At 44.0% G+C, this 8,441-nt stretch overlaps 1 protein-coding gene across 1 annotated transcript in view; it reads right to left on the bottom strand.

Annotated features, from left to right (window-relative positions):
* Positions 1-2,367: 2,367 nt before the first annotated feature.
* The window catches only part of APOO (apolipoprotein O), a 128,048-nt gene continuing 121,974 nt past the window's right edge, over positions 2,368-8,441 (bottom strand). Inside the window, exon 9 of the mRNA XM_073616513.1 lies at positions 2,368-2,564. The gene's annotated coding sequence lies outside the window, so the exon portion shown is untranslated. The remainder of the gene's footprint in view (positions 2,565-8,441) is intronic.

The raw sequence follows: 8,441 nt of genomic DNA, 5'->3' as shown, positions 1-8,441 counted from the left end.
TTAAACAGAAGTCAATTGTTAGACTGACTTCTGTCAAGCAGGAACGTCCATACATAGTGCTGAACCGAATGAATTTAATTCCATCTTTTGCCAGATTAAAAATTAATCTGGAGTAACATTCTTCAGAACGAAAGTGCAAAGTGAGCAAAATAATCATCTGTTTGCTACAGGTTCTTCACTGTCAACCTACCTGTATTTCTTAACTCCAGTAGAGTACATTTAGGTCACCAACCTGGTTAAGCAAATCTAAATTTGGCGGGGGGAGTAGGTGGATGCATGTGAAATCTTAAAACATTAGCAGCTTTACCAACTGGTGCTAAAAAAGTGTAGATCAAGAACAAAGAGGACCAGTTCGCATTTAGATTACAGCATAGCTGTACAGCAAGCTATAGCATAAAGCAGCTAAATCCATTGCAGCATCTGCACATCCATCTGCACATCCAGCACTGAGGTCAATGTATTAACACTATTACACCATCAGGACACAAAACAGTCTGGTGCATTTTATGGGCCAAATCTTTTGTAATTTACATAATTGGCCATCTTGCTATGAAACATTTGACCCGTTTTTCCCTTTACCCTTTATCTTAGCATAAGGAAAATATTTTTATTGTAATCATTAACGTTTATGACTGTACAATAACCTGTGGTTTTAGTCCAGGTATAGCTAAAGAGGCATTTGTACAACTTGTCAAGAATAGGAGGAAAGGCTCATAGGTCACTGTGAGCTTTCATTTTGGCTAGCTTGAGCACAGGACTTTTATTGTATAGTAAATGAGCTGCATAATGATCAAGGGAAATAAGAAAATTCTAGCATGCGTCATAAGTAACTAGATCTGATATTCTGTGCAACTTTGCATTTACACTATTGGAGTTTGAGGATTTTCACTTTTTTCTAAAGACTTTATTTTGTTGCTTTTTCTTAGAAAACCAGATGTCGGTTCTGCAATACACTGCAGTTTGGAGGACGATGGAATGCTAGATGGCCATGTCAAAGTCAAACATAAAAACGCTGAGCCAATTACCTTTAAGCCCAAGCTGTCTCCAACCATCGGTGAGCTGATGTTTTCCGGTGGCAGATGTGGTATGGGGAAGGATCTGTGTGAGGCATTCCTGCAGCTTGTACAACAGCCTGAAATTTGTGCAGTTGCAGGCAGACCTTCCTGGCCAGAGAAGCCCCATGTCACTACCTTTTCTCCTCAAAAAACTTATGAAGATAAAAGCACATATGTACTTTCCTCCATCAAGACAATTCAGTTTGCACAGATGCCTGGCCATTTTACAAGTTACAAAAGAGCTATTCTTCAGATTAGAAGCCAGTGAAAGACCGAGGGCTTTCACAGTGGAGCAGTGCACTTGCAAGACAGGAAAAAAAGTCCTGCAAGCAGCATCTTTGGGGCGTTGTGGAAGTGGTGAACACACCGCTCCTAAAACGCCCCAGCCATTGAAATCAATGGCCAGCGCTGCCGAAGCACCCGCAAAGCAGCTAAAAATAGCGCACTTTACCGCTGACGCCCCCGCGCCTCCCTCAGTGTGAAAAAGTGCCCTAACAATGAAAGGGGCAGTTAAATAAAAAGACAACACCAACTACTTCCAATGTGAGCTTGTACCCTCCATCTTTTACTTATTAGGCACAAATCATACAAATTACTCCCACTTTTTGGGTGTTCTCTATGCCAACAGTCATATATTTTTACAAACTAATAGAATATTTATGGAATAAGGATTTGGTGGAAGCTCAAGGACAACATTTACCTTTTGGCAGATTTAATGCAAGGATTTTAGGCAGTAATTCTAACCTCTAAGTGACCATGACGCTGACAGTTTTTAGTGTAGCAAAGTGGTTAAACCTGAGTAATATACAGTATGTGGAATATGTAAAGTTCAGGGCTGAATATCTGTATTTAATCCATAGGCACAATTACACCTTGAACAGGTTGGCAAATTCCCAGATTAATATACTCAAGGGGCTAGGGTCTAAGCTTTGGGGGTGCAAGAACCAAGATGCATTGCTGTCTTTGTTTCCTGTTTATGAAAATATTTAAATAGACGTGCTAAGAGAAACATGGAGGCTGCTGTTTCTGACCTCCCTTTTTGGAAATGCTAGTTGCTTGTCCGTTTTACTGACATTGTTGTTTTATTGCAATTTGAACAAGGGTGTGAGTTGGGAATTTTAAGAGCTGTGACTGGATGCTTATTCCAGGTCAGTGACCAGGAAAGTACTAAAGCCAGAGAGAGCTTGGTATTCTGCATTTTTAGATGGAGGTCAGCAACAATGGGCTCTGCATGTTTTTCATGACAGGTCTCCATTAATATCTAATTTGTAACATACAAGCTTCTGTATATGCATGCAATTAAAGCCCAAGCAAACGCAAATAAAAGATTTTATTGGCTGATGTCAATTTGGTACATAAATAACAGAATCTGACTTTGGATCATGAGTAACTGCCAAGTGCATGTGCCTTAGTTCACAAAGACACTCCTTCTGGTGCATCAGTGCAAGTTGTGGATTTCCTGAGATGAACTGGAAGCTGTTCCACAATGTAATCGCACAATGGAGGAACCTGTACACAGAGAAATACGTTATTATACGTTGAAATTCACATCAAAGTGACTGACGTGTGATGCACACTCTCATTCTAGATACTCAGAACACAGGATTTGATCTGTGTATGCATTTTAAAAATGTTCTAACAAACCTCAGGCATAAACCACAGTACAGCGTTTTTAATAGTAGTGCGATGACTACTTTTCCCATGGTCCGATGCATTTTGCAGCTCATTCAAATTAATGGGCTGTCAAAAACCATCACACAGGAATCGCACTCCTGTGTGTCGCATTCCTGTGCAATCTCGGGGTGAATCCAGCCCTAAATCCAGATGCACAAGGGACAGAGGAAATCTTGGTCTGCATCACAATTTATGCAGTATTTTTATTGACTTGTAAAGGTTTATAAACATTTTTATGAAATACAAATGAATGCAAAGTTCGGTATATATACTATGAATGCATAGTTTGGTATATACACCATAATTTTGTAGATGTTATAACTTTCACACAAACCAATTAATATACACTTATTGGGATGTTTTTACCAAAGTCATGTAGCAAAATACATTTTGGCCTAAATTTAGAAAATTTGGTTTTATAACAGAAAATTTTTGTTTTTTTTCATTTATATAGCAAAATAAAAAAAAAAATATCAAATATCACCCAAAGAAAGCTCTATCTGTGTGGAAAAATTATGTAAATTTCATTTGTGTACAGTGTTGCATGACCGTGCAATTGCCAGTTAAAGTAGCACAATGCTGAATAGCTAAAAATGGTCTGGTCATGAAGGGGGGAAAAAACCTTTCTGAAGGTCAAGTAGTTAAAATGATATCCAGATCTCCCACATGAATGGAATCCAAATCCTATTAAACAGGGTTCCTTTGTTCTAGAACACGTGCATTACATATAGAGTAGGGTTGCACCAATACTAGTATCGGTGCCGATAGAGTATTTGCACAAGTATCGGTACTCGTGCAAATGCACCGATACTGAACCGAGCTGTCAGTGGGTCTCCCCAGTGTTAAAGAAGTCCGGTAATTGGAGCTGTCAAAAAAAAAAAAAAAAAAAAAGCAGCTGGCAAAGTTTATTAACAACATTGCTCAGCCCTGCTAAAATAAAAAGAAACATTGTTTCTTTTTGTATATTTCTGTTTCTACATCTGCAGATCAAAGGGATGAACAAATGTTCCTCTGTTTAACCCCTTAATAACCCTTAATTTACTCCCTATTCTCCTCCATTTAATTATTATTTTCCTGCTTTTTTTTTCTTTTGTTAACGTCTATTTTATAAACGATAAACAATTAAAATTTTTTTTTTTGTTTGCTAGTGAATATTTTTACACATATATATTAACATATATTTACACATTTCACATTGAAAAAGCACTAAAATTAAAAAAAAATCTATTTATTTCATTTGTAAATAACTTTTCAATGCTTGCAGCGGAAGTTAAAACAAAACAGTTGCGGTAGGAATCGGTAATTGGCGAGTACTAAAAAAAAAAAAAAAAAAAAAAGTATCGGTACTTGTACTCATTGTAAAAAAAAAAAAAAAATGGTATCGGTGCATCCCTAATACAGAGTATATGTATGATTTTCCTGAATGAAAACCATATTTCCAGTTAGAATTTTGTCCGTTTGAGAAAAAAATTGCCATCCTGCTCCTTCTCATTTTCTTGTTACTACAGTCAAAAGCGATCATTGATTTGACCCTAGTAACCATTAGCAAATAGAACAAACATTCAGAAAACACAAATTTTCTAAAGAAATTCTAGTAGTACTGTAAATGGCCAGCTTAACCGCCTTCCGACCAACCGCCGCAGTTGCACTGCAGCAGGTTGGCTCCCCTGCGCGAGCCGTCATAGCCAGGGCCCCTGGGTGCAGAAATATTTCTGGCGCCCCCACGTGGGCGTGGTCATCTTACCAACTCCTCCCCTTTACAAATGTTTCTATGGCAACGACTCAAACACAGAGATGCTCCCCTAAGAAGTCTTCGTTACCCTAGGATCCTCCCATGATCTTTTAACAATAAAGAAAATACAGGAAGAGTGTACACTAATGAGACCTGGAGGGAGTCACTCTGAGCACACAGAGAGGGCTTCTGTTTTAGAGTCTGTTTCGAAAGAGCCCACAGACATAGTACAGGAGATGGTCAGAGACTGCAAACATGATACAAGAGACGGTCAGAGACTGCAATCATAGTACAGGAGATTGTCAGAGACTGCAATCATAGTACAGGAGATTGTCAGAGACTGCAGACATAATACAGAAGATGGTCAGAGATTGCAGACATAATACAGAAGATGGTCAGAGATTGCAGACATGGTACAGGAGATGGTAAGAGATTGCAGACATGGTACAGGAGATGGTCAGAGACTGCAGACGTGGTACAGGAGATGGTCAAAGACTGCAGACATGATACAAGAGATGGTCAGAGACTGCAGACATGGTACAGGAGATGGTCAGAGACTGCAGACATGTTACAAGAGATGGTCAGAGACTGCAGACATGGTACAGGAGATGGTCAGAGACTGCAATCATAGTACAGGAGATGGTCAGAGACTGCAGACATAGTACAGGAGATGGTCAGAGACTGCAGACCTATTACAGGAGATGGTCAGAGACTGCAGACATAGTACAGGAGATGGTCAGAGACTGCAGACCTATTACAGGAGATGGTCAGAGACTGCAGACATATTACAGGAGATATACATATATGCCCCAGTTGAAGGACCATCGTCCGAAACATGTCGGGTCGCTAAAGCTTCTGATGTTTTGTTACCACGCGATTTTATCTCTACTTTATGATCACTTTTTATTTACTCGATTCAGTGCACGTTAAGGAGTTTTCCAGCAATTTTTAAATAAAACTACTTTTTATATTGGATTCATACCCTATGTGGAGATTTTTTTCCTTTCCTTATGAACTGAACACTCATGGGGTGGAAGTCGTCTTCTCCAACAGCCTGCTTCCTTTGAGAGTCATCCCTCTATCTGCTGTGGATCCACAGAGCACCTCACAACCACGGTTGTCCCGGATGGAACCTACCACCAGGATTTTCCAGCACAGCATCCCTGGGATCGTTTGACCCCTATAAGCTCATATGACACTCCACCGTACGGTGACTGTTTCCACCTCCTCCGGTAAGGGTATTCACTTCTGCCACTTATACTTTGATTCCGAATTTATGAAGATTTTTGCTTGAATTGAAATCATTATCTACGCTTGGTTCCAGTTCTTACCTCACTTTAAGAACGCTGCACTATATATGTCAATGAACTTTCAACCACTATGGACATTTTTTAATTTCTAGTTATTTGTGAATGTTTGCCGATTTTGGTTTATTCTCAACCTATAAAAATCATTTGTAACGGTCACCATATGAATTTTATATAAGATGTGAACACACCATCCTGTCACTCACTATATGATATAGGATGTGATTTTCATATAGGATGTGAACACACCTTCCTACCATTCACTATATTTAGCGCTGCATTTGTTTATCATTTACATAGTACAGGAGATGGTCAGAGACTGCAGACATAGTACAGGAGATGGTCAGAGCATGCTGACATATTACAGGAGATGGTCAGAGACAGCAGACATAATACAGAAGATGGTCAGAGACTGCAGACATGTTACAAGAGATGGTCAGAGACTGCAGTTCCTATGGACGTTAATAGATAATGGCCAATTGGCCCTCTTACCTGACCCAGAGATACAGCAACAACGGTTCCTCTGATCAGGGAGTCAGCTCACTCTGAATTGCCCGTGGCGACTCTGCTGGGTAGAGCCCAGATCTGTATTCTGGCAATGACTCCATTCCTTTCTCCACCAGGGATGGCGCCAGGCTGTGTGGCTTTCCCTCTGGTGGCGTTCCCTCAGCACTGCCCTCTACCTCTGGAGTCCTGGGTGCACTTCCCCGAAAGATTTCCCGAGCTCCTGGCTCTCGCTCTCTCCCATTCAGCTGAGCATACTGTGTGGGCTGCAGTTTCCGTGTTACAGTGGGGCTGCCAGTCCTCGGGACTACATGTCCCACAATCCTCTTCTTTGCTCCTTTTTTTTTTTTTCTTCCCTGGCCGATATGAAGGCAGGGGAAGAAACATAGTGTGCCGCTCACTAGTACAGCAGCGCGTGCGAGGAGGAGAGGGAGGGGGGAAATAAGAGCCCGCAGTTGCAGTGGCATCACTAGGGTTGGTGTCACCCTGTGCAGTAAAACATGGTGTCACCCCCCCTCCACCAACTATAGTAGCCCCTCAGTACAGACTCCCCACTAAGTATAAACACCTCTCTCAGTACAGACCCCCGCAGGACAAAACACCCCCCTCTATCAGTATAGACCCCCCTCAGGACAAACCACCCCCCCTCCATTAGTACAGATCCCCCCAGAACAAACCACCCCCTCCATTAGTACAGACCCCCCAGACAAACCCCCCCCCTCCATTAGTACAGACCCCCCAGACAAACCACCCCTCCTCCATTAGTACAGACCCCCTCAGAACAAACCACCCCCCTGCATTAGTACAGACCCCAGTAGAACAAACGACCCCCCTCCATTAGTACAGACCCCCCCAGGACAAACCACCCCCCCTCCATTAGTACAGACCCCCCCAGAACAAACCACCCCCTCCATTAGTACAGACCCCCCAGACAAACCCCCCCCCCTCCATTAGTACAGACCCCCCCAGAACAAACCACCCCCTCCATTAGTACAGACCCCCCAGACAAACCCCCCCCCTCCATTAGTACAGACCCCCCAGACAAACCACCCCTCCTCCATTAGTACAGACCCCCTCAGAACAAACCACCCCCCTGCATTAGTACAGACCCCAGTAGAACAAACGACCCCCCTCCATTAGTACAGACCCCCCCAGGACAAACCACCCCCCCCTCCATTAGTACAGACCCCCCCAGAACAAACCACCCCCTCCATTAGTACAGACCCCCCAGAACAAACCACCCCCCTCCATTAGTACAGAACCCCGGACAAACCACCCCCCTCCATTAGTACAGACCCTCCCAGGACAAACCACCCCCCTCCATTAGTACAGATCCCCCCTCAGGACAAACCAACTCCCTACATTAGTACAGACCCCCCAGAACAAACCACCCCTCTATTAGTACAGACCCCCAGGACAAACCCCCCGACAAACCACCCCCTCTCCATTAGTACAGACCCCCCAGGACAAACCACCCCCCCTACATTAGTACAGACCCCCCAGGACAAACCACCCCCCCACATTAGTATAGACACCCCAGAACAAACCACCCCCCTCCATTAGGCTAATTAAAAACACCTGGGCGGCAGCTGGAGAGGACAGTGTGCAGCCCCGCCGCCCGGGTGGAGAAGAGAGCATGTCAGGCTTGGGCAGCAGCGAGACACAGGAGGAGGAGAACTGGAACACGTTGGGCACGCCCCCCCCAGTGATGTCACTGCGCGGCTGGTCTCTCTGTACACAGAGACAGCCGCTCCGATCTCATTTCGCTCTCCTCCTCTGACAGGAGGAGGGAGAGGAGATGGGCTTCGGCAAGAAACACAGCAGCGGCGGTGACCGGTGGAGAGAGCCACCTACGGACAAGGAGAGGAGGACGACGACGGAGGGGAGCACTCTGGCACTTCAGCGCCCCCACCCCTGTGGCGCCCGGGTGCACTGCACCCCGTCCAGGATTGGCCCTGGTCATAGCTATACATCTACTCGCGGGGGTGCCGGTGCTCATGGCCGACGGTCGCAATGATTGCCGGCCACCAGCGATTGTGAGCAGGGGAGACACAACAGGGACGAGTGTGTGTAAACACACACTTCCCTGTTCTGTTCTTACAGGAGACAGATTGTGTGTTCCTATTAGCTAGGAACCATGATCTGTCACTTCCTCCAGTCAGTCCCCTC

The sequence above is a fragment of the Aquarana catesbeiana genome, linkage group LG02 (genome assembly GCF_042186555.1).
Source record: "Aquarana catesbeiana isolate 2022-GZ linkage group LG02, ASM4218655v1, whole genome shotgun sequence".
In the NCBI taxonomy this organism is placed as follows: domain Eukaryota; kingdom Metazoa; phylum Chordata; class Amphibia; order Anura; family Ranidae; genus Aquarana; species Aquarana catesbeiana.
This window is presented reverse-complemented; position numbering and strand designations above follow the sequence as displayed.